We start from the raw sequence: 21,156 nt of genomic DNA, 5'->3' as shown, positions 1-21,156 counted from the left end.
CCAGGAATACAGCTCTACGTATTTTTTGGCGATATTTAAGCAATACGTTTTAACATTTTTGATATTGACTGCAAAACCACACGACATAGTTTGCAAAATTACTTTGCAACTAAATATGAATTGTTCGTCAATGTTTAATATTTTTGATGTCAAAGATATGTCGTCGAAAAAACGTCGAGCTGTATTTCCATCGTTTGTATTGCCAAATCCTTGTTTCGGAGCATCAATATTTAATCCAAGAGTTTTTTTAAATTCTTGTTAAATTTTTGCTTTGCGAGCTGATACTCTTTTCTTAGCTTCATCTGAACGAGCCTGCCAATTACCATTGCCATTCTCATCTTGTTTATAAGCTAAATGCAACATCCACTCCATGAACCTTATCCACGCGTGCAAAGATGCTATTCCAAAATTCAAATGCTCAGGAATACACGGTTTGTTACAAACTATTTCCAGGTTGTTAAAATCTTTAGATGTTAATTGACATACATAACATCTTTGGGCTGATTTTGTCTCTGTTATCGCATTTCTAATCTTTCCGTCTATCATTGTCAAACATAACTAATAATGAACTTCAATGTTTTTGTCACTATGAAGCACTGTATTGGAGGAAGTGAGAGCGGAAATTTGTTTCTCTACACATTCTTTTTCTGCAAGGGCCGATTGGACTGTTTCTTTGATGAATTGTAAACGAAAAGGTCTGCAATAACGTGTAGATGAAGGCGTCGGATTGTTCCAAATGAGAATTTCCTTGTTAGACTCATTGCAAATCGATATCATTTTTAAGGGAACAATAGATGTAAACAAAACGTTTGCACCCGTGGGCATTTAAAACGCTCGTTTCACTCGCGTTTTAAAATGGTCCACTCGTGCCAAAAAAGGCCCAATTTACACACAAACTCGTCAAATAAACTACTATTCACTTTATTGCACTTTTTTAACTCGGCAGCGCAGCGGAACGTTGCACAGCCGTTTCCTCGAGAGGCAACTTTGAAACAATGCAGGGAAGCAGGTATACAATTTTTTGCCTAACCCTTCGTTATCAAGATGTACCAAAGCCCCTTCTACGAGGTAGCATTCAAAAATCATCGAAATTTCGACCTTAGAATTTCAGGTTTTGGCCTGCTAAATCAGCCGTTCGCCCCACTGTGCGCCGTGGAAACAGGAAGAGCGGTGTGGCGTTCGTGTGAGGAAGTCGACCAGCCCGGAGCTCTTCCTGCGTTATTGGGGAGTTCCGACAATCATCATCAATCTGTATCGCTATCACTACTTTCTCAATTGATAAATTAACAATCAATGGTTGAAGATCAGATGCATGATGCCTCCCACAGTTCTTATAAACTCTTATATTAATAAGATTTTCAAAGTCACTAACATAGCTCTCCCACTTTTCACTGTCAATTTCCTGGAGTACATCATTCCACGTCGTGACTATTTTTTCTGGAGAAGATTTCGTTTTTATTATTGTGTGGTCATATTTTCTTTTGCATTCTGACCATACCATCTCAATGGCATTAAATTGGCAGTGATAGGGTGGCAGCCGCCCGAATTATTTAACATATTTGTCAAGATAAAAAATACTATTGTTGGTCTTCGAGGAGAAACAATGGTCCATATTTCGTCTTTCATAGCTTTTTTAGGGAAATCGACATTTCTCTACTGAAGCCATAAGATTAACTTCCCCTTGGTTCAGCTCTTCGTTGGTATTTCTTCTTTAACGATGTTCTAACTGGCATTATCCATGAAGATGAGGGTTGGTGATTTTAAACCATTTCTCAAAATTTTTTTTATTCATATTATTCTGTTCGTCGCCTTTTTTAGCGTGGCTTTTGAAAACTAAAGCAGCATTTTGTACAAAGCCCTCTGGACTACCTGCATGGACGACTATGTATCGATATTCCTCACCACATTTTTTGGATGATGTTGCTAATGTACCATCTTGCCAACTTTTTCTATGTGATCCTTTACTAAAAATCCATGTTTCATCTATGAAAACATGCTTTAACGGTAATGGCATTGTTTCATGCTTGTCGTACTCTCTCAGGAATTTAGTTCTTTTAAGTCGAATATCAGGCTGCTCTATCAAATATTTTCTCTCATTCGATTCTTTCCATTTGAAACCAATTTCCTTGCAACATTTGTACAGTGATGAATGAAAATAAGGAAAATCCTCCATAGTATCGAGTGCAACGAAAAAAGTGCAAAAAGTTTTGTTATAGCGGGAGATAGTACCGCGTTTTCCCTCATTGTATTCTTACACTTTTTCGCATGTCTATCTATTAATACGGGGTGATCAAGAAGGACTGTTTAAGTTGGTAACACTGGATCGTATTTTAAATCGTATAACAGGAGTAAATTCCGGTTTGGGTGGCTTGTCGTTGTTAATGCTATACCTAAAGGGTGTTTTTTTAAATTTGGAGTCGAAGTAGGCGTTGGAGAGTCGATTGAGATCGCACCACTCGTGTAAAAGCGTAAGATTTAAACAGCTGATCCGTGATCCGTAACCTGTATAGTGCGTTCACAATCGACAGTTCAACGCCTACTTCGACGCCAAATTTAAAAAAACACCCGTTATATCAGATATTTGTCAAATAAACCAACAAAACATATCCAGTTGCAGTGTTATAAATAACCCAATTAAATTTTTTTCTTAATTGTACTGCCAACTTAAACAGTCCTTCTTGATCACCCGGTAGTATATTACATTATGAGAGTAGAAAAGAGCATTTATTACGTACTATCGTGACATTCAATTGTAAAGCAAACTTTAGGATGTTTAACCTTATTTTTTACTACTGTCAAATTTACTTTAATCTATCAGTGTCATACGGGTGAGGTAAATCCCAGCTGCGGAGGCAGGGTTCAAAAGCAAAAGGTCAACATGGTCGCGGTTTAGACAACCTTCAGAAGCAAGTAAGACGATTCTATATACCGGGACATTTTTTTAATACTGAACATAGCCCATACTTATTCCCTATGTTCAGTTTTAAAAAGCACAGGTCAATGCATGTATGTAATTACGTAACCAAGGTAACGAAAATAAGTACTTGACAGTTTAATAAAATGGTCAAGTTGTTTGACGAAAAAAGTACACATCATGCACTTATTTCATGCTAATAAGATCATTAGAAATGTGCGTAACATTTCCAATACAACACATGATAGACCAATTTCATCAATTGGAACAAATTTTAACATTATTGCAAAATTTCGACCATTTTTGTAGATCGTGTATAATTGGTTGCATAGCAACTCACAATTCATTGATCTGTGTTTTTTAAAATTGAACATAGGGAATTAGTATGGACTATGTTCAGTGTTAAAAAAATGTCCCGGTATATCAAAAACTGAAGGTGCCATATTTTTGACAAGAATAATTTGAAATTGTCATGTATATTGACATTAATACTTGATTTACATTTGAAGTGTCAAAAAGTGACGACCAAAGTATTTTGGCCGCGATAGTACAAGTGGATCAATTACATATAAGCGACAAAGGAGCGAGTAATGTAAATCCACGTACTTATCATCATGAAAGAAAGGAAACAAGTAAAATTATGTTAATCCTATGTGCAGCGTCCAGTTTAAGGGTACGCCAACCCAAGCTCCGATAAGAAGATCCTTTTTTGTCATACACAAGTGTATGAACGTGTAAAAAGTAAGAGCGCCCACGCACTAGCTACTTTTGTTTAGGCAACTAAATAGTTTGTTTAGTCACCGAAAAAGTTGCCGGTTATGTCGAGTACCACGCACTGGCAACTATACAGTGAGGGGCAAAAGTAACGTAACAATTCGATAAAACATAAAGAACAAAAACAGGTCGATTTTTAATTTCAATTTCACGTTTATTGACGTAACATTTTTTTATACATGGTGTTCCTTGTCAAAGTAATGACGTCATCATCTATTTTAAGTTGAATTTCAATTTCGGCGTTAAAACACGTTTTCTGGATGAAAATGGATGTTTTTTTCATATTAGCGCTGATCTCAATTAGCCATTGCAGTATTTAGTGGCGTAGGGCTATTTTAGTGAAAAATCTCTCCAATTTTTTTTTGAATTAAACATCGTTTTTCGGCAAATTGGTACATAGAAAAGTTGTACCTTTTGACGAGTTCTATTACCAGTTAAAATTAATGCACCTATTTCAGAAACACCCTGTACGTGTAATATGATTTGATATCATTTGGCTGTTCGACTGTTATTCGCTTTTTTTCTTTCTGTGAGTATCTGGCGTTGGTGGCCAATGCAACTACGCTATTGTCATTCCACTTCGTTATGAGTAGAGAGCGGATTTATATGCATAAAAAAATAAGACTTAGGTCCGGTTTATTCACCTTCAAGTAACTTTATTTGAACGGTAATTACCATGGATCTACAAATAGCAGATTCTAAATCATAACAACCACTGGCCAGATAAATTTACTTGAAGGTGAATAAACCGGGCCTTAAGCGCATAAATAAGCATAACATATTGAATAAAATAGTTATTTTTGTATTAAGTGCGCAAAATGATTGTTTTTTGTTGGCACATGAGAATGAGTCAGGTCGAGACCTCAAACTCATTCGAATGCGTCAACAAAACAATCATCTTGCGCACGAAATTTAAAGCACGCGCGACGAGTTTAAGAGCAGGACGCGTAGCGGAGTGCTTCTAACGTCGCAAGTGCTTTAAAGGCCATTATACACGTGTATCATACGCTATTTTTTATTATACCTGCACTACAATCTGAAAATTATAACAAAAAAGTGAATTGAAATACCTTTTCCGAAGTACCTAATCTGTGTCATTAATCGTTGATATAGAAATGGTCAATTGTTATTGTTTCGTTGCTATCATAAATTGTATATAATGCATTCATTTTTGTAATGACGAACTAACTGGAACTTTTTTTTTGTTAGATTTTTTTACAAAATAAATGAAAATTCGACAGTTGGCAATGATTTAAATTGTCATATTATTGTCTTATTGTCACTGCCAAAATGAATGAATTTCCAAAACGGAGTAAAGCATCAATAAGCAAGCAGACGCACCAGCACATTTTGAAGGCTTTCAACAAAATAAAAGAAATTACTCATGGAGATAATGGAAACGTAAATACGTAAAGTGCAAAATTGTCGAAGCAGTGGCGGATGTTTTTTCGGTAAATCCTAATCTAAAATTACACTCTCCCTAAGTGCTGTACAGGCTTCAGTCCCAGAAGTATGTACAAAATTTTAAATGAAGAACAAGAACAAGGCTTTATTGTTAATTTGGTCGAAGATTCCGATTCGGACTTAGAAAACAGCGACGATGACGAGGATGAGTAGCGAAATGCAAAATTATTTCATTGTTACGTTCAACTGTCTTTTCGTATTTGTTTAGTGCAACTTTGCTTTTTTTTCAAAATAATTAATCAAATTTAATTTCACTATACTTTGACAGAACAAATGACGTGACCCATAACCTAACTTTTTAAAAGCCCAAATTCGCGGTAAAAAGATGTGTTCACAAGACAAAAGTTACTAAATTTAGTAACTCTAGTCAGTCATTACAAAAGTGAATTGATTTTATAAATGTCTATTTATCATTGTTCAAAATGTAGGTGAATTTGTTGTTACTTAAGCAACCCTTCAAGCTTTAGTGTTTTAAAGGCCCTTTTTCGCACGCATTTTAGTGTCAAAAACAGGGATTATGATTCAGGTATAATAAAAAAAATTATTCGCCCTTGTTTTTGTTGAGCTGTTAAAATTGTTTTTTTTTGCGCTTGCTGCATTTCTTAGCTCCGATTCTTTAATTCTACGTGATACCGTTGGTTGGGATCTAGGAAAGTCGGTATGAAAAGCCGCCAATACTCCAGATTCAAAAGGATTTTGGCTTAAACGATTTTTTAATTATTCATCTTGATTAGGAGTAGAAATTCGTTGGCGACCAGGCTCTGGGGTAGTGGCCTTCGGGTAGTATGTTCTTGTTCCCATCTCCTTTTTATTCTCAAAATTGTGCTCTTATTGTGATGAAAAGACGTGCAACAGCTCTAATTGACCGCCCTTCTTCAAATTTTGCTATTATAAAACACTTCTCTTGTTCAGAAACTTTTGTAAACGGCATTTTTGAATTACGTATGTGCCACAAAATGACGTTAATAAAAGCCATAACAAAATTACACATGCAAATAATAGGTGTACGCGATTTTTTTCAATACAACAGTACATGAGGAGCTTGTCCATTTCCACTTTCTGTTTGAATTTTCTTGAATTCTGTCTGCACATTTTTTTTGTGTGTGCAATAATGTTGCTAAAATCTTCAAGGGTAGCGATATCTTTAGCTAAAAGATTCAATCCATGGGCTGAACAGTCGTAAATTATAAGAGTTTGGTACTTTTCTTGTAGCAAATTCCAAGCACCTTTCATGTTCCTATCATTATCATGGACTTTTTCACTACCAACTACTATTACTTCATTTAATATCTCGAAGATAAACTTCCTGTATGTCTTTCCAGCTGTGTATATATACGAGTAGCTTTGTTAAAGTAAACAAAAACGATATAGATTTATGCAGTTATAACCTGCCAGAAAGAGATGAATTCGTCACCAAGGTAATTAAAGTCATGATTGAAGTTAATAAGGGTATCGTGATGCAGCCCCTTGTATTTGTGCTAGGTGTTTTATAAATTTACACCCCTCAAAAAACACATTATTTACAGTGCATAATAGTTTACGAACCGAGTGCAAGAAGACATTTTTCGCACATGAGCGCATTATTTGAGGAACAAGCGACGAAGGAGCGAGTGCTTCATTTGCGCGAATGTGCCGAATACGTCTTCTCGCATCGAGGTTTGTACAATATTTTTTGCAACGAACATTTGCATTTTTAAATTATTACCCAATAGTTCCCAATTTAGTGAATAGATGGCGCCTGCCCAATCGAATTAATAGCGATTTATTTTCATTCCTTCGAAATTTTCAACATCCAAATTGGAGAAATGACATTTTGTAAACCAGATTTAATTATTATCAAGTCAAATTATTTTCAGAATGCTCAAAAAGGCCAATGGTTTTTGGATGATTTTTAAGCACTAGTGCGCGAAATCTACGTTCTTGGTTAAATGTTGCGTTTGCAAAGTGTCATTTTGAAGTTAGTGAGTTCAAAAATAAATATATCTCACATTTTGACTGGCCTCCTCGAGCAGAAACACGACGAGCCGCCACTGCAAACCATAGTCATGTCCCAGGTGGTAAGAGGAGTAAATTATCCGCTGAACTGCATTATGCCCGTCCATATAGCGACATAGGAGGACACGCTGATAAGTAATAATTAAAGTTCGGATTATATGCACTAAAAAATTAAGAAAATATGCTCATATATGAGCCCACTAGTTGCAAAACTATGTGTTTTGACTTTAGGTGATTCTAAGATAAAAACGCAAAAAACTGTTTGTGGACTTGCTATAAAGTTTGTAAACTTCTAAATTATTACAGTAGATGGCATTGGTTACCAGAAATGTATAAAGTCACTAGATGTACAGTGGCGGCCATTAATTTGGAAACACCAAGATTTTTCTATTGTAAATTGTTTGTCACTTTGACAATCTTATTGACATATCAATTTCGGCAGCGACAGTCTGTTGAATGCGCTCAACGATGACATGGGTGACATGAGTTCATGACATAACGCTTACACTATCAAATATTAGAAATATCCAGTAAACTAGATTAGGCCGGTGTTTCCAAATTAATGGCCGCCAGTGTATATCTAGTGACTTTAGAAATGTACATACACAAAATAAACTCTATACATGGACTCTATAGAACGCAAACTTCATATAATTTTTTTGCCATTTATGGCCCCTACAACTACGTTATGGTACCGACATCTGGCTGGCCCAGAATATGGTTGGTAACGCTGAAGTCACTATATGTCATCAATAAAGCCGGCTATGATTTACATTTCATTACTTGTGCTGTCACTTCATACTGTCATTGCGTTGTAAAATAATTATTGTAAAATGTAAAACCACTCGTAAATAAAAATGCCCAGTTGTTTCATTACTAGTTGTAAAAATACAAATGAGAAGGGATTTACCTTATACAGAATCCCGAAAATTCCTGAGCGTCGTGGCAAGTGGTTAGAAGTGTTAGAACTAATAAGACCACATAAGAAACTTACAGAAACAAATAACAACTATTAAGGCAAGTACTTGTTATAGTAGTGTCTCTATGAACAAAAAGAATAGCTTTATTTACATACACCATAGTTGTAGGGGCCATAATAAAATTATTTTTTTTTAAATGCACATATATGTAACCAACTATACACTGCTGGTTACTTTTAAATGTCATGTTTGGGCCACGATGTCGGTACCATAACGTAGTTGTAGGGGCCATATTGCCATTGAGACATCAGCGTCATCTGTTGAGTTGTGGACGGTGCGAAATTCGTCAGAGCCTGCTTGACGTGATATACTGAATTTTTTACTTAACGTATTAAAAATTAAATCATTAATCTTATTTTCGATTCTTTATTTTCAACCTCTTGGTATACATTTGGAAAGCATTTCTATAGATTTGATTTTTAAACTGTACGGTTCTCGTATCTTTACCATTTAAAATGGAATTTATTCCTTTCGTAAACGTAAATATTGTCATGTTAACCATTTTACTTATTATTTCGTTTTCAATCCTATCTTTATATGTTGACAGGTAAACGAAAAACGAACATGATGCGGTATTATTACAGAAATTAGTTTTTTAATATAATTGGTACAAGTTATGTTACTTAATATGATTCTCGAAATGTTGCAGATTTTGTTAATATTTCTAGCAAAGTCTTTTGTACAATATTTTAGCTTCCTATTTTCGGAATTGTACTCTTTTTCGTTGATTAATTTATAACAATGTTCGCTTTCCGTGTATGTAACAATGATTTGGGATTTACAGTCTTGCAATTTAAACTTTTTAATGTTTTAATTATCCAGCCAGAGACGTATCCAATTATATTTTTATGTACAATTTTTTCTAAATCTAATAATTTTTTGCACTAGGACTTCATCTTCCATTTCTTTTTCATCTTCATGGATAAAATATAGTTTAATTCGGCCTTTGAATGAGTTAGATTCTGTTACTTCATACCCATGTCCCACATTTGCTTGTATTGCATTCCTAACTTCGTCAATGTTCTTTTCTGTGGTACAATTTAAGGATGAACTGGAGTAACAATCTCAGCAAAAAGTTGCGGAATTCTTATAATGCTATGAAACGTTTATTACGGGGATTCAATATTTGAAAAAAAAGTTTTTAATTTTTGGAAACGAATTGTAATCAGTTGCAAGTAAATTTTGTGTTTATTTTCTTGATATTTAGATAATTACAGACAAAAAGTGCTGTATCATTGCCAGCATTTGCCTGTTCTTATTTTGACCCATGCAGTTGTCGCAATACAAAGAAAGATGACATACTTGGTTCTTCTGTTGGTCAACATTTTGCAAATACATAAATAGACATGTGCATATTTCGTTTCCTCCTCTCTGGGCGTTTCTCTCTTCCCAAACGTAACAGTAACCATTTCGGGTTCCAGTTTCGTATACTGTGAAATTATACACGGCGTATTTTCTGGAGAACCCAAGAAGAAAACTGTCGCCATGGGGTGTGGTCAGCACTTTTTGCAAATCGAAACTGGCCACAATTTTGTTTTGGTCAGTCTTACTATTCTCTTGATCTTCCAGAAATATTTTCTTTACATAATCTTTTTCGCTTATATGATTATTATAAATCTCAATATCAGCAGGTTGTTTATTTTCTTTGTTTTTATGTGATTCACACTTTTTACATTTGTCTTTACGTGGTACATGGATATCGATATTATAATTTTTTTTAAATAATTTCATGAAAACGCCTCTTTTAATGTGAACCTGTCCTTCTTGCTTTCGCACATACATCCTATACAAATTTTCAAAAGTTTTTATTTCTGACGGAAGATATTTTCTTGAGGTCGAACTTCGGCAATAATGGGAAGGCCCTGCCGGCAAACTTTGAACAAAAATATCGAAATTTCTTAGCTGGGCTTCAGAATAGGTTGTTTTTTTCGACACGGGTGTCTGTGTATCAGCTTCGTCCAGATTAATTCTGCCTCTTACAGTGCGAAGTTTCCTTTGCGAAATATCAAGTGTATTTAGTAAAAACTGCTGACAAACTTGGTTCTGAGTAACTCCATTTTCATCTTCATTTACAAAGGGCAGAAAATATTCAAAAGTGCGGCATCTCTTGTTACTGTTACTTCTTTTTATTTTGACCACCTTGATGCAGTTTAGAATAAAAGATTCTTTGCTGATCATACTTCCTAGTGACCAATAATTTTTGAAAATCTTTTCTCGTTCATCTTCAGAATACCTTTGACAGTTATTCTGACATTTTTTGTTTTGACAGGGGTTTGGCAATAAAGTCTTCTTTGGTAACGTTTCTCCTTTGTAATTTTTATACTCTTCTCCTTTAATTTTTCTTTTTTTATTAATTTCTCTGATGCTCTCGACCCTTTTTCTTTTCTGAAACGTCATGTCGTTATTATCTTCTACCAAATTTTCATCTTCATTTACATGTTCTTCACTATCCTCATCATCTCGTTCCATATTATTTTCAGCAGGATTTTGAATATCTGTCATAGTTTCATCATAGCTGATGATGATCGCGTTGTTGTGCATTTCTTGACCTCTTGTACTTGGAATGAGATTTTTCTCAATTTCCACGTTTTCCTGCACTGTATTATCTGTAGAACATTTATTATCCTTCGCATTTATTAACGAGAGAAGATTTTTTCTTGATTCATTGCTTCCAGTATTAAAGGATCATCATCATCCACATTGCAGCTGTCAGAATTATTATTTTCGTTAACCATGGCCAACATTTTCTCGGTGCGTGAAATATGCGTGGCCGTCTTCATTGTTCTGAAAATCCAATATTTTTTCATTGCAAGCGTCCCAAGCGACATGAATATTTGGAAACATGTTTTTTTCTATTTAATATTCAAACAAATTATTTTAAATAATAAGAGAAAATCACATATAAAATGCAGTTATGTTGTTGCTCAAAACTACAGAAAAAAGCGTTTCTAGAATTACAAAAAATTACAAAACTTTAGAGGATTTCTGTCATAAGAATTAGTACAGAAAACGTCGCTTAAGTCAAACTGACACCAGACTACAACATTTCGACTTAACCGCCACATGACACAAAAATTATCATGTTGACTATTTAATTCAATTGTTTTTAAACATGTTTATTGTAAATTGTATTAAATTAGTCTTAAGTAACCATAATTATCAAATATAATAATTACTACCAGTTTATTCTGCAGAAAACAATGAAACAAACGCACAACTTTCACCCTCGTGAAAAGGCGGGTAAAACTGGCGCTTAAGCCGCAGTGTGACAAAACGATCATCGTCGAATATAAAACGAAGGCACTTAGGCAAATTTAAATGCAAAAAAATCCGTTAAAACCCGTGGTGTCGCTGCATCCAATGATACGAATAGATTCGGCTCAAGCTCCTCTTTCCAATGGTGTACTTAATTCAATTTCGATTTTTTTGTCGCTTGAGTCGTTTCAGCATGACAGCGTCGACATTTTGCATGTCCAGGTTCCTTGCTTCTTGCGGAAACCTCGCAAATCCACACTTACACACTTACTGTGATACATCTTGTTACACGCTACGCATTTAATTGCGTTTTTTACATCTTCAAACTCTTCAAAACACTGAGCACAGGAGATGGTATTTATCGTCCGCCATCTTGGCAAATGATACTCTAAAGAAACACGTGCAATGTGTGGTCGAGCATTGTCTTGTGGGTAAAGACCGTTTGGAATGTCTTGAACATACGGAACAAGAAGAGGTTGTAGCACCTCTTGAACATATCGCCGGGCATTCATTGAGCCCTGAATAAAAATCAGAGGAGACTTGCTCCTGTAACAAATCGCCCCCCAAACCAGTACGCCTACGGTACGAGCCACATGCCGTTCAACAGAATAAGCTGGATTGCGCCGTTCTCCACGTAATCTTCTGACGCTTTGTCGTCCGTCATGCATTCCCAAACAGAGTCTGGATTCGTCCGAGAAGACGACAACGTTCCATTCCCCATCCGAGTTGATTCTTTCTCGGCACCAGTCTAGCCTTTGACGACGATGTTCACGGGTCAAAGGTAGAACCAAATGAAGACGGTAACTGTGAAGGCCCCAAGATCTTATTCGACGATAAATCGTTGGCATAGAAAATAGTCGACCCATTACATTGTACCAAGCTGTAGCTACCGAGCTTGTGGTAATGTGGCGATCTCTAAAGGCTAAAAATCTGAAGTGGCGATCTTGTCTGTCTGTGGTTCGTCTAGGACGTCCAGAACCTTGAGCACAACTATCTCTGTTTTCTACCGACCACGCTCGCCAACACTTCACCACAGTAGATACAGAACCGTTCATTATTCCAGAAATTTGTCTGTATGAGCAACCGGCCTCTTTAAGCCCGACAATTCGGCCTCTCTCAAAAGGTGTTAATTGGCGAAAAGCTTGATGTCTTCTTCTTGGAGGCATTGCCTCACACTTCTACGACTAGATTAGAACGATTTCAACCAATGATAACAATCAAAAACAAGGCAAACAAAAAAAAAAAAACAAAAAATTATAATCACTTAAAGCAAAAGATGTTGACTTAATCGGATTTGATTCTAACTTTATAGGATATGTGTCTAGAGGTCTAGACTGACAGCAAAACGTCTACCAAGTTTTATCAAGAAATTCTCTCATTTTCATGATGTTCAGTTCTGGGACACCTGTATACTGGTATTGTTATGAGTACATAAATAATAGTAATAATTAATACATTTCGTTTTTTAATGCTTTGGTTTCAGCGGATAAAGGTTACACAACTTTAAATTTAAGTGATAATATAATTTCAGATATTGTTGAGCCAAATATACCTGACACTATAGCAAATATAAAACAAAAGTCTTTACATGGGAGATATTTTAAAGAGCTAGAACAGCCAGAAATTAATATTCAAGCTTCTCATGCATGGCTTAAAAAATCAAATATTCATCCTGAGACTGAGGGTTTTATATTTGCAATACAAGATCGTGTTATAAATACAAGAAATTATAAAAAACACATATGCGGTTTACAATCGATCATTGATAAATGTAGGATTTGCGGAACTGAAGGGGAAACCATTGAACACATCATTTCTTCTTGCACCGTTTTGGCTTAAAGCGAATATAAAAAACGTCATGATATATTCGCAAAAATTATACACATGAATTTAGCAGTTAAATTCAATTTATTAAAGGATACACAACCCCATTACATTTATAAACCAGAAAGTTGTTTAGAAAATGACAATTACAAATTATATTTTGATCGCACAGTTTTAACTGACATTCACATTCAGCATAACAGACCAGACATTATTATTTTAAATAAACAACAAAAGCAAGCATATCTTTTAGATATAGCTGTTCCAAATTCACACAATATAACACAGACATATAATACAAAAATTAATAAATATTTAGAACTCTCCGTTGCCATGAGAAATCTTTGGTGTTTAGAAAAAAATTCGATTTTACCATTTATAATTTCAGCAACAGGAATAGTACCGCAATCTCTTTTTAAAAATTTAAAAATTTTGGACTTAGAGAACACATTGGTGGTTGAAATTCAAAAAGGTATATTATTATACTCATGTCACATCGTGAGGAAATTCCTTAACATTGACACAGAACATAAAACACAAAAAAGTCAAAATGTGGAGGCGAGACGCCGGTAATTATGTTGATAAGCACTGCACTATTATTTGATAGTATTATCCGTAATAGTGTATGTACTCCGGCAAAATTGCCGTGCCGCCGGTGGAGGTGGGATACGAAAACATAATATCCGGCGATAATATCTGTAATGTGTGGAAGCGCAATGGAGCTACGGAGAAAAGTGCAATAAAAGATGGTTCATCGGGGTGGGGACGCCTACTAGTGACTTATAGCGAATCGCCGAAAATTTACATTGCATTGCATTAAATTATATAACTTTTTTATTATAATTCACAAAATTATAAAACCGATACTAGTATGAACACAAAAGATAGTACAAACTTTTCTAAAGAATACAAAATTTTGATTAGAGCTTCTGTTTCTGTCGCGATAGAAACGAAAAAATTGTGTAAAATGAATTAGATTTTCAACCATCTGAAACTGAGATATTGGGGTTTAAAGTTTTGTTCGATTTTATTCTCCCGTAAGACTAATGTTAACTTTAATCACGGACCATTTTAGAAATATTAAAAAAAATATTTGCTGTACAAAACTTTTTGTGAAAAATATACCAAAAATTTTGTCATTTATTCTTCTTGATGATCATCTATCTAACTCGCTTTTTAAGTTTAATGCCCTTTGGGACAGGACGTTTTTTGACGGCCTTGGGATTTTGAAACCTCAGTACATAAGCTTCTATTTTATATATAATTCAGCTTGTAACAACAAAACCCCCACGGAAGTCACAAAAAGCATATTAATTGCACTCTACATCGTGAAATTACATTGGGCCCGACGCCCTGCATGTACCTACTGTGCCGCACGTTCATGAAATCGTCCCCCACTGCTTAAATCGCCTAATCTGTCCGAACACTGATTATGACACGTTCTCTTTATTGAGGTTATGAGCAAAAGTGAAAAAGCAAAAGCAAAACGGACATGACTGATAAGATAATACTGTAACGGTCCGAATAGGTTCGATAAATTAAGAAATTTAATTTTAAAATAATTTCAACAACATAATGCGATTTAGCAATGCTTAATCCAACGTGAACGGTGTTTACCTGCATGTCACTATTTACAAAACATAATTACAGAGCTAAAAAATAAAATTATTTGACCTTGAAATTGTCAACTTAACGTGAACAACATATACAGGGTGATTCTGAAATAAGTTTGGAAAAAAAAAGTGGAGTATCCTTGACACAAAATAATTCTGCGTAAATGACTTTTGGAGGTGAAATCAAAAGGATGGAAATTACCCTATATCCTTGTATTTCCAACGCCTATGAATAGGGAAAATTTGTCCGAATTTGTTCACTTCATTAGCAACCATTGTTACATCAACTCCACAATAAAGTCGTAGGTGTAAGCACACTGCTTTGTAAGTGTTTCTATGGAAATGATCGAGAGGAGTAAGGTTACGTTTGTGACTGACGGACACCTTTGATTATTATTATTGTTGCTAAACTACCAAGATAATCAGATAATCACCTTTAATTCAGCAGCGTACTAGCAATTTTGACCAAATTTTCAATTATTTGTATCTCGAAAACGAAAAAACTTTTATAAGAAAAATTTTTTGCCAATTATTTCTTCTCAACATCACCAACCAATTACCGGTTTTGTTTTCCAAACTTATTTCAGGATCTAATATAGTAAAAATTTGAAAAGCAAAATACAAAGCAAAACATTTTGTTGCATAAATACACATTTTTGAATTGAAAACGTAATAATATTTGCACAAGAACCCAATAAATTAATGGTAAAATTAAATGTAAATATCTGAGATAAGTTTAAAAGCATAGAGCACAAATAGAATATTTTTGTCTGACACAGTGACCTTCGATGTCATAAAACCAGAACTTTGATAACACTCACAAAATTTCAATGTTTAATTATAAAAAGATCAGATTAAATTATTTGAGTAAATAAAATAACTTGCCAATTATTATTAGTTTTGCGAATGAATAGAATGTGATGGCAGCGTGTAATATATTGTAGGTACACTAACTAACACGTGAGTTTGCTTTGCATCATATAATTTTTACTGATCTAAATTTTTCTTTAGATTTCAATCATAGCCACAAAAATGAAAAATTTTCATCACATATGTATCTGGTTGACGGTGTGTTTTATTGTTTTTGCCAAGCCAGAAAAGTGTACGTATAACGAATTCCCGGAGAGCCATTATAGCAGAAAAGTAATCCAGGCGGAAATTGTTTGCCTAAATGTACCTCGCGATCTACTTATCACAACCATTTACTTTGTTGAGAAACCGTATCCGCAAGATGTAATAATTCGCGAATCAATAATTCCCACTGTGTCAAACTATACTTCGTTGTTGAATATGCAGTTCGTAAGAAAACTCACCATGAGAAATTTGGGAATTGAACATATAATGCCCGAGGCTTTTCGCAACATGAAAATTTTGGAAGAATTGGATTTAAGCTACAACAAACTAAGTATTGTCACGAAAAGCACATTTTTCGGCCTTGTGAATTTGAGAATCTTAAATCTGGCTGCCAATAATATTTCAAATGTGTTAGAAGATGCATTTGAACATTTAACGAAATTAGATATTTTAGATTTTTCACAAAATCCACTTAACGACTTGAATAACGTCCACTTAGACAAACGTGTTTCTGTAAAATTTGCATCAAATGTGTTAAACCATGCTTTTAGCTTATTAAAATAAATTTGGCTATGTACCATCGTGATCATAAAAAACGACTACAGTTAACTTGGGACGCTACTGAGATTTTTGAAAATTTAAGCTGAGTGAATGTACCGAGATTTGTCAAAGTTTGTCAACCTCAATATTTAAAATTTTCAAATCCCTGAAAATAAACCCGCCCGCAACACAGTGCTAGTGCTAACACCCAGTTCGGCAGCAATGTTTCTAATGGTACAGTTGGCTTCAAAAAAAAACGGGAAATGAAATTTGACCTAATGAGAACTGAAAATTTAATTTGTCAATTTATGTCAATTTGTGTCTGTTTGACAGTAGTATTTCTGACACATAAGTGCAGTTTTTTAACCTAAATTCTAAAAGGCCGTTTCAAACTTTAAAAATTTAATAAAATCTGACAGAACTTTTTCTGACAGTTCCCGTTTTTTTTAAGCCAACCGTACCATCATCATGTATTCTGGTTTGCAGAATGGTTTTTTTGAAAATCTCTTAATTGCGGAATTTTTTAATTGCCACAATGACATTCATTCAATTTTACACAGCCAAATTTCTAGTGTAGTCGTTTTTAATGATCACGATGGTGCAGTCGATGGGCAAATAAAACTGGAACACTTAAAATTTCATCTATGTAAATCAAACTATTGAATTGTCAATATATTTGTCAGTGTCTATATAATATGTCATACGAAAGTTAACCTATTTGAGATAAGCCGTAGAAATTTGTAACTTTTGAATTTATGTGATTGTCATTTTTGTCTCAGTTTTATTTGTCCATCGACTGTACTATTCCGGGCACGGAAGCTTGGCCACAACTGACATTTAACTGACTGTGAACTGGCCTTTATTGAATATAACCAAGTTTTGACTTACTTGATAAATGCATTTCCCTGCTTTTTTTTTGTCACAAAAAAACTTCAAAGTAATTTTTAATAATTGTTATTTATTAATGACACTAATGATTGGTTTACATCATTTTTTTAGAAATGTCTAAAAAATGTTGGCCGAGATTCCGTGTTTGGAATAATATTAAATTTTTGTTAACTTAAAATAGCACGTTTATTTATTTATTTTTCTTAATCTAATGAAGATAAAGCATTTATTGTAAAAATTGAAATTATTTGATATGAGCATTGATATTTTAAAAGGTGTTAATGTGGAAACTATGGTCGGAACGTTATAGATGTAGATTGGGTAGGTACTTGTCGTTAAGTTGGCACTACCTGAAAAAGTAACTAAGCGCTCTTATAAGGTGTTTGAAATTTATAACAGATTTCTCACTAAAGGACAGTTCAGTCATAAATTTTAAGCGACCTTGAGTTTGACAATCACATCTAAAATGTTTTTACTATAGGTATTTTTTATTTATGTTGGTTCTAATAAATATCCCTGTAATCCTGCACAGTAGTAGCTCAAGAGAGTACAAGTTGGCTCAACTGAAATGACAGTTTCTTTATTTTGCTAGATTGCTGAAAAAAGTTGCATAACAAAAAAGTTAAAATTACCTTGGGTACTGTGTATGAAGGAATAAGAAAATGTAACCTAATTTTTAAGTCAATTCCCTATATCAATATTCAACAACGCTGCCAGGTTTATTTTTATTGTAAATTACTATGTTGGTGGATCTTTTATGTATGTATGTGTTTTTGTTTAAAAAACTAAATAAAAAAATATATAAAAAATTGCATTTAACGCTGCAGCTGTTTAGCACGACGCTCTTTTACTCGTTTGTTACATCCCAAAATTTAAATCATAATGATGAAAGAAACGTCTAAGAAAAACGGACAATATACAACAATCTAAAAATTCAAACAATGATAAAAAATGAAAAAATTGCGAAACTAAGAAAATTGTCGTTGTCTCACGTCATAGGGCTTGTACTTTTGTACGTGATACTGATAACTGATAAGGATGAAGGCCAGTAGCGGCTTGTGAAGATCAGAACCGGGTAGGCACCAAAATTAGCTGGCTATTGAAATTAAAATGTCTGGATTTTTTTGAAAATGTATTGTGGCTTGAATTTATTATTCCGTCAGGCTCATTATCACTCGTAAAATACCCTGTATAGTTTTATACAGTGCGTTCGTAAAGTTTGGAATAAATTCGATAAAACTGTAAGTATTAATTTCTGAGAAAAACCCTTGAACAGGTCAACTTTGTTTTTAAAAAGTGCATATTGTTCAGCACTTTGCTTATATTGACAGCTTGTCATCCCCTAATAGTGACGTCATCAATATATTTTTTAAATGACAACCCCCATTTTTTTCTTATTTTTCTGGTACGCATTCGTACTAGCTAAACGATCAATGAAAAAAATTGACACCTTACATAACAATTTTTTTGAGAAAATGACACATTTTACTTCAAAAAATTTAATTTAATTTTTTACTTAAATTTTTTTTTCAATAGATTTAGTTACAATGGAAGGTTTATTTTAATAGACCAAACAATCTAGAACGATTTGCGGTAGAGAATTCGCACTGAAACGGAACAAATAAGCCCTGACATTATTGAGCGCAGTGTACAATGTGTCGGTGAGTGCCAGATACTGGGCGGCAGGCAATTTGAGACCGCCTTGACTTTTTGCATTTTCATCAGTTCGCGTTTTACCGTCATCGGCAAGACCTTTGAATTCATCTAAATGGTTGTCATAATGAATTTCTTCACTTACATTAATTTCATCGAACAACACATTAACCAGTCTGTCTTTCTTATTTAAACCTCCTAATGAGGTTTTTAATTGCTTCAAAACAGTTTCATTTAATCCTGGATGAATTGGAAATTGTTGTTTGTGTTCTTTCAGACGGTAGATGTAAAAATTTTCGCAGGAAACCATAAGCTTTAGGTGAGTGATATTCGACTGACAAAGCTATATCTTTAAGTTCATTTGTGTAACATCTGCGATTTTTGGTAATTCTTCACAAACGCAAATGAGACGAAAAAAAAATTAGAGCATTTGGATCAAGTTACTTAGAGCACGAAGCAATAATTGAATTTATTTCGGATTCTTTCGCAGTTACAGAAGCATTACATTTCTGCCTCTTTAATCTTTGTATTCAACTATGGACAACAAACGATTCTTCATTTTTATACGCAATGACTTTCGAGTTAATTGTATTTTCCGTATAACTTGATTTTTATTTATTAATTTCCTTGATACCGTACTACAAGATTTATTTGACGGTTTTGACGGAGAAGTTGCTGATAAATATTTTTGGTGGAGTTTGAGGCGTTTTGACATAGCTCTTGGAACGCGAGTAGTTTTTTTTGTAGGAGTCATCAAGAGTTCGGATGATGATTGTAGTGTACTTAATGGACGTTGATTATTATTATCATCAACACGGAAACGAGAGTTGTCTTTGTTGTTAATGACAATATAGTTCTGAATCTCACATGAGGGCGTGCTACCAGAATTTTCTGCAGGTGTATGAATGGCTGATGTCGGCGAACGTTGACGTGATGAAGGTCGAAGAGTTAGTCCTGATAAACTCGAGGAAAATGAATTATCGTCAAAATGAAAAGAGTGTTGCATGTTAGATGAAGATGTACTTCCAGTGGTTTCTTCTGATGACTTGATGGTTTCGTATGGATAGATGAATTAGAATGATTTGTTTCTTTTTCAACATCCAAAATGATAGTGTTAACATTATGAGGGCATTTACCTACAAATAATAGTAGGTATATTAAAACACGAGTTTTATAATAGTATATTATTATACAAGTTTAACAAGACCTTGTATTATCACACGAATGTGACAATACGTCTTATTAAACGAGTATAATATACTATTTTATCTACTTTGCTTTACTAATCCCTGAAATTTCAGCTGGTCAAGCTTTCATATTAGACTAGGGACTTTCGCGTGGGTTGGTAATAAACATAATATGCTTCATTATTAAACTTTTTTCCGTATAATAATGAATGAGCCTATTTGTAACTCAAAGTAACAGTAAAACTTCGTAATAACCGAAGACAAAGAGCCCTGTTACCGGGAAAAACTTGCCTGGCCCTTTCTTGCAAAATCGGACCACTTGTCGAGATGTTAGAGCTCCTGCCTGGATGAACCAACTCTTTAGAATGGTTTCCAGCACTTATGTTCTTGGATGCAGCAAAATCTTTTTGATTAAATGTAAATCGATCACACTCTTTTATTCATTTTTTTTAATGATTTTCTCGACTTGTTTACATGATACTAAGTTAACAGGATTTAGGAAGAAAAAGTACTGCGCACAAGTGGAAACCTCGTGGAAACATTTTGTAGGGGAGAGAAAATTCCTAGAAATGTATTTTTGCAGTATCCATTAGGTTATGGTACGTGCTGTTTCTTTCCTGGTTTTAATTTACGTAATTTTACACCTTCCATCGGAGCGTTATAAACGGGAAATCGAAGCGTTACAACGAATAAACTTTCATTGGAAAATTCCCCACTGATGGGACTGGGGCCCAGGAAAAACAGCCTTATATCCGGGAAATTGTTATAAACGGGAGCGTTATATCGAAGTTTTACCTGTAGTCGTTTCTCTAAATTACTTGGCAGAGTTGGCTGACTAATTTTCACTCCTGCATCTTCTTGGATATTTAAGTTACTGTCTAATTCATTAAGCCTGGATTATTTTATATTTGTGACACTTTTTGGATTAGTCTGAATTGTTGGAACAGCTTCTGCCTCCTGCATATAGTAAATGTCGTGGTGGTGTTCTTTTCTTG

At 34.4% G+C, this 21,156-nt stretch overlaps 2 long non-coding RNA genes across 3 annotated transcripts in view; both read left to right on the top strand.

Annotated features, from left to right (window-relative positions):
• Positions 1–21,156, top strand: part of LOC138128734 (uncharacterized) — a 136,339-nt gene that overhangs the window by 106,172 nt on the left and 9,011 nt on the right. The window lies entirely within an intron of this gene.
• Positions 12,616–20,668, top strand: LOC138128729 (uncharacterized). Of its 2 annotated transcripts, XR_011158880.1 has the most exons (3): positions 15,621–15,779; positions 15,831–20,578; positions 20,654–20,668. It is a non-coding gene; the product is annotated as an uncharacterized lncRNA (long non-coding RNA). The 2 variants fall into 2 exon arrangements; XR_011158879.1 differs by lacking the exon at positions 20,654–20,668 and having other exon boundaries at positions 12,616–15,779; positions 15,831–18,701.

The sequence above is a fragment of the Tenebrio molitor genome, chromosome 4, assembly GCF_963966145.1.
Source record: "Tenebrio molitor chromosome 4, icTenMoli1.1, whole genome shotgun sequence".
Lineage (NCBI taxonomy): Eukaryota > Metazoa > Arthropoda > Insecta > Coleoptera > Tenebrionidae > Tenebrio > Tenebrio molitor.
The sequence above is the reverse complement of the archived record's forward strand: the minus strand, read 5'-3'. Positions and strand labels throughout refer to the sequence as shown.